Genomic DNA, 22,520 nt, shown 5'->3' on the forward strand with positions numbered 1-22,520 from the left:
TCTCTCTCTCTCTCTCTCTCTCTCTCTCTCTCTCTCTCTCTCCTGCTACTGGAAATCAGACCTTGCAGACAGGTGGCATTTCAATGATTCCAAAGTGTTTCATTGGCGGCCAGAGTATTGATCATACCTACACAATGCTGGAATGGTGTTTAAATCAGCAGTCTAGTATATATAGTATATAAGCCCTGGTTTTTAGTGTTTGCCAATTTCTATGGTATGCATACACACAGCATGGCTAATTTCAAACTACTAATATGAGGTGAATCACCACACAAAATGCCTGAAATTTTGACAATTGATCCTTGTAGCCCAGTATAAGCTTAGAGTTCTTAACTCCATTTCTTCAAAGTTAAAGCAGTTCTTTGTAAAGGTCAGAACTTCACTTTGCAGCCTTATCTTTCTAACCACATATCTTATTATCATTGTCTCTGAGGACCCTATAGAGTAACGTCAATGGTTTTGAAATGCATCAGCATTTAAGCATATAATTAGCTACAGCCATATGTTTGGTGTCTAAAATGAAGCAAGCCAGATTTAAGAGCTCAGACAGCAGACCTCTAAGAAATTTCATAATCTGGTCTTTGTATTATCCTTCATGAAGTTCTTATATAAATGTGCATTAGTAAATGAATACTGGATTCACTTGGATAGAGACTCACATATCCTGTTCCAAATACAGAGTGAAAGCATTTAGTTTCCTGTGAACTATTAACCCCACATATTTATTAAGTCTATTTTTATTTTATTCAACTTTCTTCTGCAATGGTGTATCATTCCTAAAGAGGAAAGTTGCCTGGATAGAATCCCAAAAATTCTGTCCACCTGAAGCTGAAGAGTCCATTCCCTAAAACACTACTGAGGGTGCAGGAAAAAGAGCAGCGAGCCGGCGGCAAAAGCTGCAAACCCAGCACAGCTCAACCAGCTGCAGATTCACATGACCGGGACCCTTCCGTTGTGCAACATGGCGACTCCACAAACTCTCATCTGCTCTGTTGGGAAAGCAAATTGGCAAAGTAAAGTAGAATAAATGTGGCAAAGTCCACCAAAATGTGCAATCCCCATGCCTCCCTAGCCAATGCAATTCCAGAAATTTCTTTTAAGAGATTTATTTTCACTTACCCGAAAAGCTGTGCATATAAAGACACTCCCTGGAATACAGTTTGTTATTGCAAAGATGAGGCAGCCTAGATGTGTGGGAATGGGACACTGGCTAGCTAAGGCACATGAAGTCTGTACCATGGAATAAAATGCAACTTCCCTGGGGGTTGAGAGGGGTGAGACAGAGGCAAGTCCTTATATATTAAAATAAATGTTCCAGATAAGCTATTAAGTTGGGGGGGGGTATCTGCATAAAAATGCATTCCACATATAGGGCCTCCCTAGAGGGAGGGGGGCAGTGTTGGGGCACAACACTATGAGGCTGTCTGAGGGCACAGTGACATGAGTTCAATCTTCCACCAGGTTGGGTGACCCACGCGGCACAGCAGACCTCTCTGGTCTCAACTGCCGCTCCCCTCAGCAGTGTGTTTCAGTTGATCTGCTTGTTCTGCTCCCACAGTCTCTGGTGTGTCCCCTCACTCACACATTCACCACCACCCCCCACTTCTGACCTGTACCCCAGTTCTTGTAAGAGTAAATAAGTAAATCTTTTTTAAAAAATTCATTATATTGCCATTTGAGTAAGCAGATGTAATATTTTCTATCGGTGATACATAAAACATCACCCAAGGATTACAAATGCCTATCAGAATGGTTGTTTCTGAAGAGACCAATCCTTTTGTATCAGATATGCCTGTAGTACCAATACATATTTTTTTAGGAACAGAAAACATCTGGAAGGCATTGCAATGATATGTCTATTGTTTGAGATTTAAAGGACTTGAGGCTTTCATCACGCTTCTTTTTATTAGAAGATCTAAATCTAATCCAGCATGAAAGCATATACGTTTCATTCATTTTTTTTAATTGCTCTCTCTTATTCATCCTTCTAGAAATCTCTCTTCTTTCCTCTACTGAGCTGACTTTTGAAGTCAGTACCCCAAAATCACTGTCACTATAACCCCCTGAGAAAGCTAAAAGCTCTGTTTGGCTTTAGAAGAGTTCTAGAAGTCAAGAAAAAATTGGGAGGAGTTAAAATATTCAGTTAGCTACAAGATGCTATAGTTTTATTGTCTGAGTTTACATATTGTGGTTTCAACATCATTTCTGTAATTAGTGACATGTTGGAAAATACATAAGCAATATAGTTATGTAACTGGCTGTGTTTGTATGTGTATATATGTGTGCACACATACATACATACACACTCACCTGTATATGTGCACAGACATGTGAAAGTATATATGCTATATAATAGAGAAACAAACATCATGATGCCAGAAATATCAAAGTGACATCATGTTTATTAATCTTTTTCCTTTTAGTACTTTCCTATGCCAACTGAACCCCAGGTTGTCACCTCAAAAGTGAACATCATCAGTTAAATCCCCCAGTTAAGAAGCTTATCTGTTTGTCCGACCCAGGGCAAAATACATGTGAAACAAGTGAAGCCACATAAGCCTGGCCTGAGGAGCTTAAAACCTTCAAACAGCAAGTGCATGCCTCAGGAAATTCTGGACCGGTGAATTTACACTCCATTTTCCTAGGAAGACAGAAGCTCTTTTTATTTTCTTGCAAAGAAATTACAAAATTTATTTATCTAGAAGTGGCCTTTATGTACTGATGCATCTTACACCTCTGAATGTGAAAAATGCAGTATTCAAACTGCATCTAAACAGAGCGGGTTGAAATCAATACTATAGGAAAAATGACTGGCAGGAAAAGCTGGGCTCACTTTCGAGCCACACAGGATGCTATTATTACTTTCAGAAATTAGTTGCTAAGAAATAAACTTCTTAGAATATAGAAAATTTGGGAAAATCTAAAAGATAGGCCGTTATCTGAATTTGAATACCTGACTTGAAAACCTCCATGCTTCCCCCTATAAGGAACCTTTCCCTCTCCATCTCTTCCCTCTTCCTGCTGATGAGTAGTGCACCTCAAACACCCTTCTTCCCGCTGTCCCCCCTTCAGGGGATTGACTTTGCACAAGGAACAAACCTGCTCACCAGCTAATGGATTTCAGAGGGGAAGTAGATGTGGTACTATAATCTGGGTTCTTGGATCTGCAGGTGTTAAGTGCCTGCACTTTCTTTCTAGAAAAATGGTTTGCTTTTAGTGGAAGGGGTTGCTTTATGTCTGAAAGGGCACAGGAAAGTGTGACCCATCTATGGAAAAGATCACTGCGTATCACCAGATTCACCCGCCAGAACAATGTATCATTCAAAGCTAAAGCAATACTGAAAGACAAGGAAATACTGCCAAATCCTAATTTCTATCCTGACGCTACATTGCTGGAAATATTATTTTTTTCCAAATACTTGTCTATGCCCCTTTTCACAGATGCCAAAAGAAGCTCCCGGATGCCTGTACAGCCTGCACTCATCACTGCAGCCAGGACACTGGCTCTCAGAGCCTCCCTCCGCAGCACCACTGCACACAGAATTGGTGACTCAAGCCTAGAATTCAGCCAAGTCTACAACAAATTAAATTTTAGTCTTGCCTTGGGTTTTCCACAAATGAATTCTCCACGGTGCCAGCTTCTTTGTGTCACAAGCTCCTGAGAAAAGAAACCAGAATGGAACTTCTCCTTGGTTCCTGGTCATGTGACTCAACCTGGATGCCAAGCCACCTGGGAAAGCAAGTATCTGTCAGGTTCAGCTCCTGTAATAGTAGGTAAGCTCCGTCTCCCATTAGACTTCAAAGATGAGAATTTCTCCAAACTACAAAGGGGAGGGTTAAGCCTAAAATGGAGGTTCAGAGGTAGCAACAATAATGATAATGTAACTGTATACATGTAATAGTTTTATATAGGAGGAAAGTCATCACTTACTCTTACTAGAAGATTTTGGAAATGTCTCCTTCTTACCTTGTCAACAATTTTTGCATTAAAAATTACATAACCCAGAAATTTGAAAAATTATCTTAATTCCACAAAGTTATTTCAGTCATGTGAAGAAGAAAATTATATGGTTCATGTCAGTAGTAGTTAAGTTCATAGGCTATGGACAGTTCCTGGCTCATACCCTTTCCCACTTTATCCTTGGACCAGTTAGTGCACTTTCTCTCAGTTTTCTTATCTATAAACATGAATAATGATACCTATGAAGAAAAGATGCCAAGGATGACATGAGATCCTATGAGTTTAAAACAATATGCGGGACATAGCGAGAACTTAATCACTGTGTGATGTTAATATGGATACTCAAGTGGCAATACTCAGACTTTATAACATATACTTCATTTTTAAGAATCCCACCAAAATCTCCATGGTTTACCTTGATTCCATTTCTAGTTCAATTTCATTTCATTAAAGAGCAACTTTCAGTTGTCTGGAAATGTTAATCAGCTGAGGCTTTTGTTTTAGAAGAAGAATGCAGAGCAGTCTTCTTATCCTTTAAGAAAGACCAATGGCATAAGACTATTCCCATCCGACTTACTATAAATGTATGGTTCTACAATAGTGACATTTTTTCACAAGCAAAAGTACAGGTAAAATGCAATCAAGGAAGGGTCAACCAGGCAAGGGAAAATATAAGTGTACCCTGAGAATTGTAAGTAGAATGCAGGAAGAAATGCGCAAGCTCTAAATATAAATTTTCCTCTCTTGATTACTAATTTACATGGTAGGGAAATGTAAGCATCTGTTTTCAGTAAGAAATAAATTACACGACGACTTTACTGTGTATCCTCTTGAAATCTCTTAAATAAAATATTGCCAGGGATAAGAGAAAGGAGTAATTATTTCTTTAAAGGTATCCCTTGTTAAAAAAAAAAAAAGTTGATAATCTTTTTGTACACCTTCAAATCACAGCATCATGCATGTCTGTCCATTTTTCCAAATGAAAAACAAAAATGTCCCCTGAGATCAGAAAAATAAATTCCTAAGTCTATCCCAGCTGAAATGAAGACATTAGAAAACAGGACTTAGCAATAGTCATTAACAAAACTGATTGCTTTTATTGTGATTAGTAGTGAGTTCATTCTCACACAACCTCCTACTCCTCAACATCTAAATACATCTGCTATGTAGAGAAGGACATTTCCCAGGCTAGGAAATTGGCCCACTCTTGAGAATCAAGGTTCCCAAACTTACTATGCAACATTTCACTGAGAGATCAAACATAGGACTTAGAAAAGTAACCACGCCTTCCATTCTGTTAGGAAAACATCAGCTTACCCTAAGAATGCTAAGTAGAATGCAGAAAGAAATGCACAAGCTCAGAATTTGAATTCCGGCTGGTATGAAAACAAACACTTGTTGCCTTACTTTTGAAAAGAAATATTACTTTGTACAAATCAACTCTAAGGAAAACAAAATCTGGCGTAGTCATTGCTTTTGTATTCAAATTATTCCTGGAGTTCTCTTCTTTCATCAAACATTGTGTTCCACCAGGACAGGTGTTTGCCAACACAGCTGCCTCCCAGCTCCCAGCTCCCAGCTCCCAGCTCCCAGCTCCCAGCTCCAGCACAGAGCAGACCAGGCCCAAAGGCCTGTTAGAGAGCTGAGCGCCAGGTCCTGGCTCCCCCCCAACTCCAAAAAGAAGGCTCTTTTATACTGTGCTCTTAAATACCTTCATTTTAAAATTAGATTTTGATTTTTTTTTCAGAAACAGCGAAATCTCTGTTGAGCTACCAAAACATATTTTACAACTTAGCGTGTTCTGCTTCCCTGCATTTTTTTTTCTTTTTGCAGCTGTTACTTTTAAGAGAGAAAGTTTTGCTTTACACATTCAACTGGAGGCTTTTATTTAAAGGAGGAAATTTTCTACTTGTTATCATCTGGGTACCCTCCATTTTTTGTAAACTTAGAACCTGCTTAAAATATCTTCCCATGCACACTGCTCAATGACTTAAGAGTTGAATCTTCAGTTTCGAATGTGCTAGAAAACACAGAAACTGATTAAAATAGAAACCCAGTGAGATGACAGAGGACATAAAACGAGACAAATGGGGTTCACCTCTTCACCTCCTCTCCAATTGGGATGATGTATTGCTCCTCTACCAAAAAGTCTTCAAGGGGGCTCACAGCATGAATTGTCCCTTTGGCCACCTATGGCCAAAATTTGCCAGACCTTTGGTGTCATCTTTAATTATCAAAATATTTCTTTGTCTACTTACACACATCAAATGTATTTGAATAAGGTATCTGGGATGACTAAAAATGTCTACCAATTCTTAAAGTACCACAGCATCATCCTGAGAGACTATTCCAATAAGGATATGCATATAAGGTGACTGAAGATCATCCTTTAAAACTCTATCTTTAGCCTTGATTATCATGTGAGCAAATATGGTAATTTCCCTAATATTGATCCCATATTTAATTAAAATATGGAAGCAAAGATAATTAGTGGTTAAATATCATTCTTGGGTAGCCATATGTACAATTTCCTACGGGCAGTTACATGTTCTGTTCAAATAATCAATTGAGGCACTCCTGCAAAACTAGAGTAGGGATTCATAGGACATTAGCTTCTACTTAACAATGAATTTAGTCTCCCTTATTTACTATGGAATCAGAGTTCCTCCAGTCATAGAAATGGGATTAATGCTGTGTAAAGGATGAATTATTCTAGTGGAGAAACAAAGACATTTCATCATCCCTGATTTGGAGACCTACTTTTCTCCCCTCCCCTTCAATGAGGTATCTTGGCTTGCCCTCCAGACTGTATGAGCTTTCCTCCAATGACTTTATCACTCCTGTCCCTAAATCCTGTTGAATCTGACCATCCATAAGTCTGTCTTCACTATTCTATGCACCTCAAGAGTAGGAAACAGTGGGTACTGTTTTTTTTTTTTTTTTTCAACCAAGTAATGAATACAAATTTGTGTTGATCTGGGTTGAGAGAATATGAGAGCCTAAGTAGGTAATAGCTGAGCTTGGGATTCACAAATTTACAAATTGTTCCTAGGAACACTCCAGTGGCCTAATGTATTACCCAAAGCCTCCACCCTACACAGATCATTCCAAAGGTGGTGTGATGTGACTGCTTTATCCCTCAGCCTGACTTTTTTAACTAACTTTCCTCTCTATCAATTTTTGTATCTCCCAGGAAATGTCACTGCAATTTCAAGTACTCTTTACATTTAACTTCTCTAATCTTTTTTCAGGTATTTGAAAATTGCTATCAGTGTTAGCTAAAATATGCCACATTTTGAAAAAAAAAACAACATTTTGATCGACACATACCTATATATAGCAGGTACTTCACTGGGAGAAAAGTTATACTTTAAAATAAAATGAAAGCAACAAAATGCATGTTCCCCACAATGAGCTCTGGTGGTCTGTACTTTCACAAATTGATCTCCACTGGCTTAAGCTAATATAACTTATCAGCTCCAGTTTTTCAGAGAAAATATAAGGTTCTCTTTATACCATCCCATTTAATTTTGATCTTACTTAAAGATGTTGGGAGAGCTTAGATTTAAATATATATATATATATATATATATATATATATATATATATATGTACCTGTGTGCTCAGTAGGTATATTGCACACACCTACTGTGTGCAAGCATTTGTTTCTACAGAATACAACTATATCATAAAGTGCTCTCAGTCATCACAAAGGCAAATCTAGGAACCAAAAATCAAGCAGCTCATTTTAAATGACACAAGATAATAGCAAGAGCTAGAAAGCAGAATTTGATGAATGCATAAATGAATAGACAAATGCTATACCAGCTCGGCAAAAAGGAGAAATGGGAACTGAGTGGCCTAAGACAAATTCATGAAGGGAAATTTGAACTCAGTTGGATTTTATTTGGAGAAAAGCAGAGAGGACAGACAGAGCATTGCCATGAGTACTAGTGTATAAAATGAGGCACAGCAAGAACAATGATGAGTAAGAAAAGTTTTATCAGACAGACATTTCCAGAAGTTGGATGCTTAGAAGAAGTTAGACAATAGCTTCAGTTCCTGAGCATCAAACTAGCACAGTTCCATTTTATCCTCAAGTCATTGGAGAACTGAATGTGCCGATGATTCTCAAGTAGCTTCCTGGAAAGGTCCAGCAACAGCATCACCTGGCCCCATCTAGAGCTACTAAATCAGAGTAGGAGGCTGGCAACCCATACTTGCACAAGTCTTCTGGGGGACTCTGATGCACACTCAAGTTTGAGAACCACTAGTGTGAACAAATTCAAATAAGGAAACCAAGACACTGGATTTATCACTTAGCTGTCCATATTTGCATCAGAATCCTGCCAAGACAGCACAGAAGAGAAAATTTCGGTAGAAGCAGAAGACCAAAAAGAAGAAAAAGTAAATGTTTGTAAGGGATTTCCTATCTGACATTTAGTTGCATTTTAAGATCTCTTAATGTTCCAGAGCTTCTCTCTTGGCTTATCATAAAAAGAAATTAAAAAAATGACTGCATCTCAGAGTAAGGGTTGAACTGCTGGGTTTTCTCTCCACTTCTGAATCACAAACAGGAAGAGTCTTCATCACGTACATGTGTCAGGAGGGAAGTGGGAAAAAAACTGACCTCTACTGCAACACTTCTCTCTGGCTGTTTATTAAACCCTCACCAAAAACTACTGAGTCAAGCTACTGTGGGCCCTTTTACATAGAGAGAGGGGTAAGAAATGTTGGAAATAAGCAATGAGGAAGTACAAAATAAGGAATTAAGTCCTTTTTGCTTCTATAGGATACCATCTGCCACGATGTTCGAAGATCCCCATATAAGCAAAGAATCTATATTATCCCTCAGAAGTTTTCATACTGCTTATGTAATGGGACTAACATTTTGCAATATTTAACATTCAGTTTTGCTTACCCCATACCTCACTGTCTTCTTAACAGCTCACACTGCCAAAACCATGAGAGTCTACTCTACCCACAATCCTGACTGAAAAGTATGAGGTTCAGACACGGAGAGTAGAAGCAAGAACCACGGGTCTGTGGCAAGAAGAAAGATGGTGGAAAGCTTCAGTTTCTCCATGTCTCCCAATTTCTCCTCTCTGAGCTTTGCAGCAATACAACAAACCCCAAAAGAAGACTGGAGGATTTTTGCCCACATTTCACTAACCAAACTTGGCCAAACTGTGTGAAGAGATTGCCTGTTGTGCCCCATGAAGTAATGAGAAAGGGGGGTCACGCCTGACCTAGGGACACAGGCGTGGCTGCCAGTCACAGAGCATCCTTGGGAAGATGCAGAAGGCAGCTAACTATAAGCTAGAGAAGGCTGCATGGCCCAGACCCCACGGGGGAAGGGCCAGAGACGGAGCAGGTCAGTGAGGCAGGAAGCCTACATAGCCAGCGAGCCTATACGACACCAAGGTCTCCAAGAAAAGGGGCCACCTTCTAACGCCAAAACCAGATCAGTTCAAACGTTCATAAAGACTGCAGCTATCCAGGCCAACAGGTTCTGGAATAAAAAGGATCAAGGAAACTCAGGCTTCCCCTAGAGAATCACTCCCTTGCAACTCCTTATGCCACCTAGAAACGTATTGACATATGAGTTCCCCTCATGAGGCTCCAGAGGATTGAAAACGTTGGTGGAGGATGATGGATGCTTTGGTGGCGGTGTGGTATGTTCACTTACATCTGAAAAGGGTGAACCTGTAACCCCTCCTCCATCATAAACTGTGAAACTCTGTTGTAAACCAATCTTTAATATATGTATCTTTAATATATAAGAACTGGGGTACTGGCCAGAAGTGCCAGGAGGTGAGAGGATTCACCAGAGGCAGAGTCGGGAGCAGAACAGGCAGACTGACCAAGTATATTGCTGAGGGAAGCAGCAGGCAGGTCAGGAGAGGTCTGCTGTGCCATATGGGTCACCTCCCTGGCGAGGGATCGAACTCATGCTGCAGTGTCTGTGGATAGTTTCCTAGTACTGTGCTTTAACCCACAGCACTTTCAGGGAGGGCCCAGTAAGCCAATCATTACTCAATTAAAATATTAAAGCTTACCTAGCAGGGCTAAGAGCCAGAGACAGCTGTTGTGCAGCCACCACCTCAGAGAAATCTCTCCTCATGCTTCCTGGTGACTTAGAGCTAAACTGATCACAGCAAATTTTAAACTAGATCACACTCAACTTGTTTTCCTCATATGCCAAAACCAGATGGATTCCGTGAGCAAAAAAGAGGAGGAGGAGAAAGGAGAGGAAATGATATGTCTTTTCACATCAGGGTGTATATTTTCATCTTTGAGAGGAAAAAATGGTGGCAGTTCACACACTTCCTTAAAGGACCTTCCAAATACTTGTAAAACAGGGGCGTTTCTGGCGTGAGAACATGACTCATCCACAGGGCTATTTTTCTGTTACCTCAGCTAGTTACCTACGGAAAGTGGAAACATGAAGCTTTGCTTGGACTTAGGTGAAATCAAAAGACTTACTATGTCTCTCACACTTTTTTTTTTTTTTCAAGTGGGAAAAAAAGGCAAGGAGTATGCTTCAGTAGTGTTGAACTTTCTTCCCCAAAGTCCACAAGGCTGAAATGCCAGCCTCAGACCAAACTCATGTCAAGGCCTTTAAGTTCCCAGTACAGGGAGCATGTAGCTGCCTCCTTGGGAATCATTTCACACTCTGTCCTTTGGAAGGGCAAACCAACACTCAAATACCAGCAAGGGTATCCAGAAGTAGCTGACATACTTCCAAAGATTTGTTTCCAGAAACAACGGCCATGTGGAGGATTAAAAGGAACTGACTTAAAAGATGGGGTCTTTTGAGCTTTCATGGGGGTGCTGTTAATCCTTTGGGCCCTGATGAGACATGATCGGAGGAGATTCCCTCCAATGATGACATGCCCCCAACCCCACCCCCACCCCCACCGCCTCCGATGGGAGCGAATGTTGAACCCCCCAGCACAGTGAGGTGTCAAGACTCACGACAATGCTTTCCATTTATCTGAAATTCAGTTCCGTTTTCCAGTCTCTCATGTCTCTGAATAAGTCCTAGGATGTGGTGTTGGTACAATGTGTGTAAAAAAATGATTCTTTCAGGGAGGGGAAAGAAAGAACAGTGCTTTCAATGTTCAGTATCCTTTACATCTGCTGCTCAGCTGGAAACACTGTTAAAAGGCCATTAGAACCTTAAGGTAACAGACCTCGAATGCTCTGAAAGCCAGGGAGCAATTTGCTGTTTGTGTTAGGAGGATCAGCCCTGGCCACTTCCTTTTCAAGGGCTGAAAACAGCTTCTGTCATGAGCCGTGAAAATCAATTCCACAGTAACCAGGCTGAAATGTGGCTTAAGGTGGTCCACCTTAGGGCTGGCGCTGCACAGCAGAGCCTCCTTCTGGGCAGCCAGGACACGTTCCAGAAGCCCAGACAGCCGGGCCTGGCAGTGCTGGGAGGCAGCGAGCAGCAGGAGACACCCAGGAACCTGCAGGCTTATCTCCTAGGACACTGGTTCTCTCTGATGCTTAATTAGGTTAAAATCCAAATTGTCACCCTGAATGAAGACAGCTTTGGGAAGTGTGGAGCTGGGGAAAAAAGCCTGTTCAGGCTTATTTGTATTCCATCTTTCTAGTTTGCCTGATTATAGTAATTGTGAGAGAAGCTCATTTTTTCCCAAATAATACTGTTTCAAAGCTTTTCAAAACATAGAGCGTTTTGAAAGTTTTTTTTCAACTACAAGGTCATACTTTTGAAAATAAATATTTCAGAGGAATAAAGACGGTTTTGTCAATAGTTGTACTTTACGAACTAATGGTTAGAAAGGTTAAAATTCATTTTTTGAATGTGTTAAAGGTTTTCAGTTCTTGGAAATTGTTACTCCAGTTAGAAAATGCAACCTTGGTTACCACATAGAATTAAGATCATTATAACCCATATTTCTATATATAGTCAGACCTCTGTAAAACTCAAAATCTTTTTTTTATAATTTACTAAGCAGGCTCTGGATAAGAATAAATTGCCCTCCCTAAATCATAGCAATCTACTTATGTTTATGCAATGTAACTTCTTACAATACTAAATTATTTATCTTTACATCAATAACTCAGGCTGAGAAATCATTCCAAATTAATCATTAAATTTATGTAACAAAATGAAAAAGTACAATTTCATATTTTTTACTACGAATATCTGGATGCACCTAATGTGTTCTTTTAACTGAAGTCTAAGTGTAATTACTCCACACTTATCTTTTTGACTAAATAGAAAACACAGGCTTATACAAATTGTAGATGTCTATTATACACAACACATCTTGAAGACTTCTAATTTTAAGAAATCTTCCTGTTTTCTTTTTAAAAGAAGGGAAGGAAGGAACTGAAAATGGATTAGCCATAATAATTTTGTTATTGATGACATAAGATTTGCCATTTGTGACCTATTTTATATTCCATTGAAACTGACCTTTTACGAGGGCCATGTGGTAATATAAGTGAAATGAATATATTCTTTATTGCCATCATATAAAAAGATTGGACATGGCTTTTAACATAGCACTTGACCTTCTGGTGTCTGAAAACCCCTAAGTCTGTGAAAGAATATTGAATAAGATACCACATAATCAAATGAGTAGTAAAAGCACAATAAAAATCTTTCACACATTAGCACTTGATAATGTAAAAGTAACAATAAACTATGTTCCCTATGTTCAATGCTGATGTGGAAATGGAGAAGTTGTGCTAGGTCAAGGAGAATTGCTCAGCAATTCACATTTCCAGACTGTAAATATTTGAGAATTACAAATTCTCAATTTCAAGTCCCCCTTACTAGAGAGATCATTTAGATGCCTCAAAACCCTTTTGCTGTTAAAAAAAAAAAAAGCAATCAGTGATTTCATATTTCAACAACTTTTAAGTTAAAAACTCCCATTCATTAGGATTTAGAAAAAAATAATAAAGAAACATCTGAAAATAACAATAGTGTTTTACTTTTTCAAGAAAAAAATCAAGGTCTATGATGTTAAAATATTTAGAGTATCTACAAGCATAGTGGCTTTTTTTCAAATTCATTTTGAAAGCACTACTAATTTGGATCTGTTCTGACCCACTGAGAAAATAATAATCGAAAGTTATTCATTTTTTTAGGAGATCTCAAAGTGCTTTCTTTGCAAAGAAAATAACTGCCTCAACTGCCCTGCAACACTAAGAGGAAATACCTTTAGTTCCCTGAAATTGAGTGGCAAAGCAGTGGTCCCCAATGATCTCAGCTGTCTAGGGGACAGAGAGAAAACATATTTCTAGAAAAACCCAAGAACTGAAAGAGGTGCTAACACACTAGCTGATAAATCACAGGAAACATGTATGTGCATAGCCAGACTATTTTGCTACAACTTTAATTAAATGTGTAGAAAATGAAGAGTGACCAGCCTCCGTGCATAAATGTCGAGAGAGCAGGCAAAAATGCCTTGATGTGCAGATGTGAAGCTAATGTAGGAAAAAGTCAGAGTGTCTGGGGAAGATGGAATTGCCAGAAATCTAAAAGAATACACACACACATGTGTCCTTGGAATCCACAGAAAGCCTGCCATGTTAGCAAACAATAACGGGGGCCCTACAGAGAAATAACCTTAAATGCAACTTTCCAGCTCCACTTTTAACCAGTGGTGATGTTTTCTCCTATTGATGCAGATGCACTGGTGGCAGGTGGCTTAGACCCATTTTGTTCTAGACAGACTCAGAGAAAAGGGAGGAACTGATCCAGTCCGGCGCTTTCCCTTCGGCCCCCTAGTGGTCAACATAAGCATTTGCAAGAAGGCTGAGGAGATGTGTGTGACTTGGTGCTGCAGCTATTTCTGGGTGGAGATTCTTAACCATCATTAAAGTGAAAAATAACATACAACTATTACCCAAATTGTATTTCTCTGACACAAATCTGTGTATAAAGCCACAATAAATGCAACCAGAGTGTTATCACCAGAGATTCAAAGTTTAGCACCTGGACCCACAGCTTCGGCATTACCTGGGCGCATGTTACAAAAGCAAAGGATAGGTGCACTCAGAACTGCTGAGTGCAAAGGTCTGGCGACTCAGAAGCATGATAAAGTTATATGGGGGTGCTCTCCATCACTGGTTCGCTTCCCTGGTTCCACATCAGAATTACTTGGGGAAAATAAAAAAATAAAAAGGAAGGGGAGGAAGAGAGATGAGTTACCCAGCCTGGTAACTGAAAACACAGCTCAGGTGTCAATTTTGGTTTGTTTAGTTGTGTTGATTTGTTTTGCTTTGCTTTTCTATAACTCACAAGTTCCTGAAGAGTCCTGGCTCTTCCCAACTCAGTCGATGGTTAACTTTTCAGGAATTGTGTTGAGCTGGCTGTTAAAACTGTTAGTAGCTTGAAATGAAGCATTTATACCAACTGGGGACATTTATATCTAGACAACTGGCCAATGCTACAGATCAGGACTCTTCCCGGCCCACCCCGCTGAGAGTCGAAGGTCACAACTCACCACAGTTGTAAAACAGTGGACGAAAGCAAAAATGCCGAACGGCTCATTAATTCCAAAGCTGAGGAGAGCCTCTGATTTTGACCATTACTCCTCAATTCCTAGGACTCTTATTAAAATACAGAAGATGCACCTGGCCAAACAGTGGCCATACACTGGGGAAGGTCAGCACCGGCCCACACCCTGTGGTGGACACAGCTACACCTTGTCCAGGTCAAGCATACGTGCCCCCTTCCTGTCTTTTCCAAAGGGGGCCTTAGGAAGAGATCTTGGGAAAAAGAGTGAGTAAATCTGTTGGGCCTGTTGGAGGAAGTCGGCCTCATCAATGAAGAGACACACATGGGAAGCAAGAGTCTCTTTTGCGAGCCTGTGGGCATTAAAGTGAGGCTTTGACTCTTGCGAGGCCAGCGGCCATCTTGTGTCCTACCAGAGCTGAGCACGCAGGATCAGGCCCACAGACGGGACTACTGAGAGAACTAGCACCTGAGGCCGCTACCTGCCTCTTTCCTCACTCCTCCAACTGTTCTATCTTGGAACTCCTTTTTATATGAAATAAAGGCTTTCTCTCATGTGTAAGTCAGTTGAGTCAGGGTTTTCTGTGACCCGCTGCCAAAGTAGCTTTTGTGACAGATTATTTCAGACAAGTGTTTCAACATCTTGCGCTGTTTAAACTCTTTTTTTTTTATAGGCACTTCTAAGGAGCGGAGCAAAATTTTTGAAGTTATTATTTCTTTGTTACTGTTGCTTCTTCGTCCTCTGATTACCTCATTCACCCCTTCACTCCGCTCACCCTCAACTAGGCCCTGAGCCTCTCATACTTCAGTTTCGAGAACAGGCCCCAGCTCTCCTCCCCTCCCTGTGCTTTTAATGGTCATCTCTTTAGTCCAACCTCCTAAGTGCTTGACCAATCTAAGACAGCACTTTCATCATGCCCTTCACTGCCAAAATCTCAGATGATGACCTACTTCCTGCCATCGCAAGCCTGGGCTTCTGAAGGTTCATCCAAAAGCCAACCCCGCCCTCTCTGCTCAATATTATCCCTCACAACTTTTTAACAGACCACTGTCCGCACTACCCTCTACACGATTTTGTTTATGCTTTGACCCCCACCCTAAATGCCTTCTTCTTTCATGGTTCTTTGTCACAGTGCTTGTGATGGTTAATTTATGTGTCAACTTGACTAGACTAAGGAATGACTTGGTAAAATATTATTCCTGGTTGTGTCCAGGAGACTGTTTCAGGAAGAGATTAGTATTTGATATAGTAGACTAAGTCACCTATGTTGACAGGCAGCATCTAATCTGGGGGTGGCCCAAAGAAAAGGTGAAGTAAGAGCAATTTCCTTCTTTCCCTTCCTGAGCTCCATTATTCTCTGCCCTGGGACTTCAGAGCTCCTGGTTCTAAGACCTTAGACTCCCAAACTCCATGACTTCTACCAATACCAACACCATCTCACCAACTAACAACACTGTCCTGGGTCACCAATCTGCAGACACCAGATCATGGAATTTCTACCACAGTAGCCTCAGGAGTCAATTCCTATACTAAATCTTTTGTCTCTATATACCAATGTCCTACAAATTAATTATTTCTCGGAAGAACTCAATTAACTTTTACCTGCCAGGTCAAAGAAGGTATGTCATCCTGTGATTGCAATCAGTACTGCTGGTGCTATTTGGTACCTAGCCATCCACACAAGCACCACTGTTTAAATCTTGGGGAGTGAATGTACATGGATGTAATTCTTCATTGTGGTAAAAAGTTTAAGACTTTATTATACTGCCACAGCAAAAAGAACTAATAAGTCTCACAGCCATCACAACTGATTATATATATTTTGATGATTCTAGACTTTCTGAGAATTAATAACTCACTCTATTTGGAAAATTGCTATCTGTCAGTCACACTGACTGACCCTTGTTATCACTTTCCTGCTGGCTTTAAGATATTGACTTTTGTCTCGACTCAAGAGTGCACATAAACTATGTCAAAGTATTTATATGGACTTGTAAACTCAGAAATGAACACTTCTGGAACATACCTGCTTCTAATTCTCAGTCTCTGACTCTGTCTCTTCCACATACACATACACACACCCCAGTCCTTTTTTATTGCCAATCACATAGTAGATGTTCAATAAAAAGCTTCTGATTTATGGTCTTCAGTGATATCAACTTTACCTTCTAAGTATTTCTTGAAACTTCACCCCATTTTCACAGTCACCACTGCAGGTCAAACCAACATCACCTCCTCTTTCTGTATCTGCCTTGCCTCCCCTCCAACTGGTTCATTACAGTGCAATCAAAGAACTTCTCAACATCACATCCTACCCTGATTAAAACACCCTTTCAACAGCTTCTCACTGTGCTAGGCTAAGGGACATAGCCACTGTTGTGAGTTCAAGGGATTTCAGCTCAAGGGCAAATAAGGAAGAAGACAAAACCACGAGTTGGAACCACAAGACCTTTCTTGGGTATCACTTCTGTTATATGAGGGAAAGTCTCCCACAGCAAGGGGTCATTCAGATGGAGCACAGGGGACTTCTCTAGGAGGGGAAGAGGTTAAGGGAACCCTAGAGGGCTGGGGACTATTCAGGGGTTTATGGATCTAGACAGAGTTGCTTAACCACAGCAGCGGCGGCTTACAGCATTTTCTAAAACCCCAAAACAGTCTTACAAGTGGCTAGCAGGTGTTGGTGCAAGCTGGCATGAACACCAAACAGGATGGGCCTAAGTATTGACAACCAGCTTCTTCGGGGTATGTTTACAACAAATGGATGCATCAAGAGAAGAAGGTAGTATCCATTGTGTTAAAGCAGGAGCCCATGATGTCAGAGAGAAAGTAACCACTGGGCCAACGTGCCTACAGCCATCTTAGATCCCAAGCGCCTCCTCTGCAAACCTCTCTCCCAACCCTGCAGTCCCACTGATACCTTCTCAAGTCCTCAGGCCTCTTCACACGCGAGGCACTGTGTGACCATCTCTGTCCCCTTTCCTTACCTTGTTTCCATACTTCCGAGTCCACAGCTTTCTCCCAAAGAAGCCTTTCCATGGTCCTGTGATTAGATCACCTGCTCCTGTTAACAGCTCTCACTGTTCATGGGTCCATGGTACCTGCTCCCATCCAGCTATAATGAATTAGTCTAGCCTATGGTACTCTCAATTTCTGCCTCCCTGCTGTGATAGAAATTCCCCCCACCCAGCACCTTGATTCAGTAGCTTACATATAGTAGGTAAACAAGAAAGATTTGTTGGACAAATGAAAGAAAAAGGGTGAATGGTTATAAAAATAATCAGTAATCTCGATAATGTGCATACATGGAATCCAATTTTTACTTTGTTACTACTACTGGTAAGTTTGTTTAAAAACAGTTTTTCAACTACAGTTATTAAAACCATAAATATTTCTGGATTAAGAATTTTTAGATCATTACCCAAAATCAAATCCTGTGAAAATGTGTTCGTTAAAAACATGCCATCCCAGGACTCATTCACATGTTCAAATATTAGTATGTAAATCATGAAAAATGAACAGTGGACAAATCTATGAAACTACTGAACTTGAAATATATTTCTATTGAAGACTGTAACCGAGCAGAACTTAAGTGTGTAAACTGATAAAAGTGTCAAGTGTAAACGGAGATTTGGTCTATTTCTACTGGCAAAACAACTCTCACCTTTCTGGCCTGGCTAGATGTTTTTTGTGAGTTGTGAATTAGTGAATGATAGGTTACTTTGATTTAAAAGGACCAAATGATTCCATATTTTGTCAGTGTCCATAAAACTCAACTGTAATTATAGTAGAATACTACTCATTCTCTCACATAAATCATGATGTGATATTTATAGTATAATTTTTAAATAAAACAGTGCTGCATATTTTAAATCACTTTTGATAGTGGCCTATATTTTTACCCACAAGTTAGGATGAGGAACATTTAAAAGATGTGTTTCAGGTTTAAAAAACTATCAATAAACTCAAATGAACTCTTATTCTCAATGATAACACACATATCCTAATTAAATCAGCTAAGATGACTATTTGCAAGAATCATTCTGAGATTAATTCCCAAATCAAGAATTTAATAAATGGCTCTGCTCATAGCCCAGATTTCATTGCTTTGCTACCTAGAATTAATGTGATTCTTTTAGACATCTAATAATTTGACAAATCATTAAATAAAATTTTTTGAAGTTCAGTTAGCTTATTTCTACCTCACACTCCTCTTACAAAGCCTTTTAAAGCCAACCACGAACTAAACTGAGGGCAAAGAAATAAGAAATCTGAAACAGGCAATTAAGTAATTTATCCCAAACTAGGATAGTTAATGTCTATCAAAGAGTAAACATTACCAAACACTGTTTTTCCATTTATGTTAATGTGATGCCTACATACAAACAGACACAAGAGTTGTGTTAATGGCAAATGTTTTAAATAAACTGGTTTCTGAAGAAGCAGGGTGAGGGGGTGGGGCAGTTAACTGAGAAGCCCACCAAGGCTAGGAAAAGATCACTGGGTAAAATCCAAGTGAAATCAAACATGATGTATTTTGAAATTTGAAAACAGCTGAAAAGTTGCTGTAATATCAGCAGAGTATAAGAACTGTTTGTTTAATTTTAGATTTTGAGTCAAGATTTTTAGCACTTTAAGATAAACTCTATCAAAGAGACAGGAAGAGAGTTTTGCACCTTCTTAACATCTTTTCCAGCTCAAGTTCAATTCTCAAATATCCAAAAACCGAGAAAGGGGCCAAGTAAATCTTGAGAACAGAGTTATTTATAATTGTTCCCCTAATCTGTGTAGACAAACATCCCCCTCTCTACTATTCCATAGTAGCTTTCTATAGTGAACTTTTGTTAGAATCGCCCAACATTCCAATATAATGCAAACATAGTCTTATGTTTCTATCTTTTAGGGAACCACATCTACGCAATAAAGTAATGGGGGAACTGTATCAGTAAACTAAAGTGGTATGCAACAACATGTTGGTAAAGTGGTCAATTCCTGAGAATATCAACTCCAAATTGAAAAGTGACTCTGAAAAATTCTAAATACTTCAAGTACATAGAAAAGGCTCCAGCAGGAGCTTCAGGAGAATACATGGTAATGCCACACTACACACATGCTAGAGGAGGAAAGCTTTGCATTTACATGTACGGCCATGGGCAAGATTAAGTTCCAATTCTAGGCTTATCACTTTCAAGCCCAGTCAGCCTTGGGCAAGTTAATCATTAAAGTGTCTCTGTGGCTCAGTCTTTTCATCCATAAAATGGTGATGATGACAGCATCTCCTAAATTACTAGGTGTCAAAAAGGCAATGTTTATTGCTTTAAAAGCAGCTGATGTTTTCAAGTAAGGGAGGGCACAGAGTAATTTATATAGAAGAGGCTATTCAATAAAGTTGCAACTGGTTAAGTAATGAAAAACTTGAACTGAGACTAATCAGCCACCATTTTAGTCACAAAGTATTATAATGAAGGGACACAGGGAGCCTCAAATGAATTCCTTGAACTGCCCAGACTTTTGCTTAAGCAGGTGCTTTCTTCACTGTATGTGTGTGGGGACAGGAGATACCTTTAGAAGTTAAAAACCATCTACAGAGGCAGGCTGGAAAGGAGAGGTTCTAGAAAGGACTAGAATGTTTTGCATAGCCCTATGATCAGAAAACCAGTACTCACAGAACCTGAGGATCTACCGCTCAGTATGTTCCCAGCAGATACAAAATAAGCACATGTGGAGGCTTTGGCTACATATCTGGAAACATTTCGCTACTGCAAGATACTAAATATTAGAATGGAAAGCTGAGAGGGGCTCCAGAGTCCACTCCTTTGGAGGTCTTTCAAACAAGGATAGATAGTCTATCTGATCAGCCTGCGGCTGTCTAAAATCAGGCTGAGTGAAGATGAATGGTGTAAACTGTCCCTGTAAGGCCTCCACCTTTCAAGCACTGCCTGAGTATAACTTTATATATTACCCATCACAGTCCCTCCTTGTTGAAGAAGTTCTGTCTATTTTAGTGCAGAAAAGGGCAACACTATATTACACCTGCAAGTTCTAAGTAAAACTTAAATAGTCATGATGGGCCATAACGTCCTGATTACTCCCCAGTTATTTTATCAGACAAGCTACCTGCAACTATCTTTCAGTTAGAAACAGCTTTCATGAACCTGAAATCTGAGCAGCAGTTCCTTTGAATTCAGGCTCCCTGGTAGGCTAATGGCACATTCTGTTTCTCAAGCAAACCATTAAAAGTCCAAATAAGGCAAAGGATGAAAGGAAGTTTAAAGGATAACTGGGCATATACTAGATAACCAAATGTAAATAGTATGAGGAACTAGGGAAGGAGGAGTTAGTGCAATAACAGGGCATATTTCCTATGTGATTATTCCAGAGACAATAGGTAGCACTGAATAAAGTTTACTTTGAAAAAAAATGCACATTCTTAACACCACAGTTGTTTCATATATTTTCCCATCAAATATGGCTCTGACCCTACAGTGACCTGCATCTTGATTATTTCCACCAAGGGCAGAAAGGCCAAAGTACACGGCCCGCGGTCCTAGTGAGTTTCACCAAAGTTGAACACATTTTAGAAATCTACAGCTAATGAGCAAGCTCTGTCATGGTCAGGTGGTGGGCCAAAAGGAACCTCTGAAGTGAAATACTGAAGAAACTATTTAACCACTGCAACCGGTCTCAGGAAAGTAAACAGTGACTACAGAAACTATTTACACTGAAAATCTGCACTTCGGTATTAAGAAGATTTACACCATGCTGAGGATGAGCTGTAGTCTCTGGCAGTCCCATTATCCACTAAAGAAGAGTAAAGCAATTTACACACACTTCAGTGTGTTTTTCTTGGCGGTATTTTATCTGAAATCGTGCTGGCAAATATCTGTTTTAAAGATACATTTTTAAAAAGTAAAGATTACAGGAGAACAAGTTCCTAACAGGAATCCATACTACAACCCTTTGAGAAGCCGATTTCCTGAGATTTGGAAAAGCCAAAATAGCAAAGTTGATCCTTATCAATTAATTAAAAAGAATGAAATAACGGGACAAAGGGGGAAGGGAGAGTTAAGAAACTCAAGGAGCTGAGGGGCCAATCGCTCTCTATTCATTGATTAACAAATTAAGGAGTTCTGGAAAAGGGAGAAGAAGTGACAGGGATAGAAAAGTGGTCTTATAAATTCACCACAGGTTCCGCCTCCGACTCACCAGAGGCAGACTGAGTCTGGCTCTGAATTGAAAAAGGCTCCCTGTATACAGTAGAAAGCTTCGCGCCGTTAATGTGATGTATGGGCTAATTTTTTTGCAATGTCCAAATTTATAAAAAATACGTTCATTTCAGTTCAAGTTGCTTTTTTTTTTAATAACCCCTCCCTTGCAGAGTTTGCAGATGCACCATAAATAAAATAGCCATCCCGCTCTCTATCGCAACTGTGATGTTTTAACGTATCTGCAAACTGCTCTGCATCCACTGGCCAGTTCTTGGGCAAAATGCAGAGAAGCTGGAGGAAATTCAGCGTTTCGACTTGATCTGGGATCACTAAAGACGAGGGCCGCCAGACTTGAGCAGCGCGCGCCCTCGCAGCATCCACTGGCCCCTCTTAGCCCCTCAGTTCCGTTCTCTAGCCGCCCCGGGATTATCTCTCCCCGACACGTTTCATTCACAGAGCCCCAGAGAAGCTCGGATTGGGTTGGAGCTAAGAGCCGGAGAACACGCACCAGGCTGCTGCGCAAGTTGTCGGAGACCGAGCGCCGCTAACACAGGCGCCGAGAAAGGGGGTGGGGGGGGGGCTCCGGCTCGCAGCCCAGCCGCGGGGCACACCGGGCCCGCGGACCCCCGGGGCCGTGCGCGGGAGCCACCGTTTTAAGTTGGCTCAGCTCGCGAGGCGAGCCGGCAAGGCCGGCTCAGGACGGGGCGCCGTGCCGGTGTCTGGGGGTGTCTTCCGAACCGCGAGTGACCAACCGCAACCGTGCAGGCACAGGGGACCGGTAACGGAAAAGCCCGCCCCAAGACGCACACGGGCAGCCCGCGAACTCCCCCAAACCAGCCCGGAACTGCCCAC

General features: G+C 40.5%; 1 protein-coding gene across 2 annotated transcripts in view; it reads right to left on the reverse strand.

Annotated features, from left to right (window-relative positions):
• The window catches only part of GPC6 (glypican 6), a 975,543-nt gene that overhangs the window by 951,590 nt on the left and 1,433 nt on the right, over positions 1-22,520 (reverse strand). The gene's annotated exons all lie outside the window — the stretch shown is intronic.

This window comes from Condylura cristata, unplaced genomic scaffold (assembly GCF_000260355.1).
Source record: "Condylura cristata isolate star-nosed mole 26May11 unplaced genomic scaffold, ConCri1.0 scaffold00010, whole genome shotgun sequence".
NCBI classification, from domain to species: domain Eukaryota; kingdom Metazoa; phylum Chordata; class Mammalia; order Eulipotyphla; family Talpidae; genus Condylura; species Condylura cristata.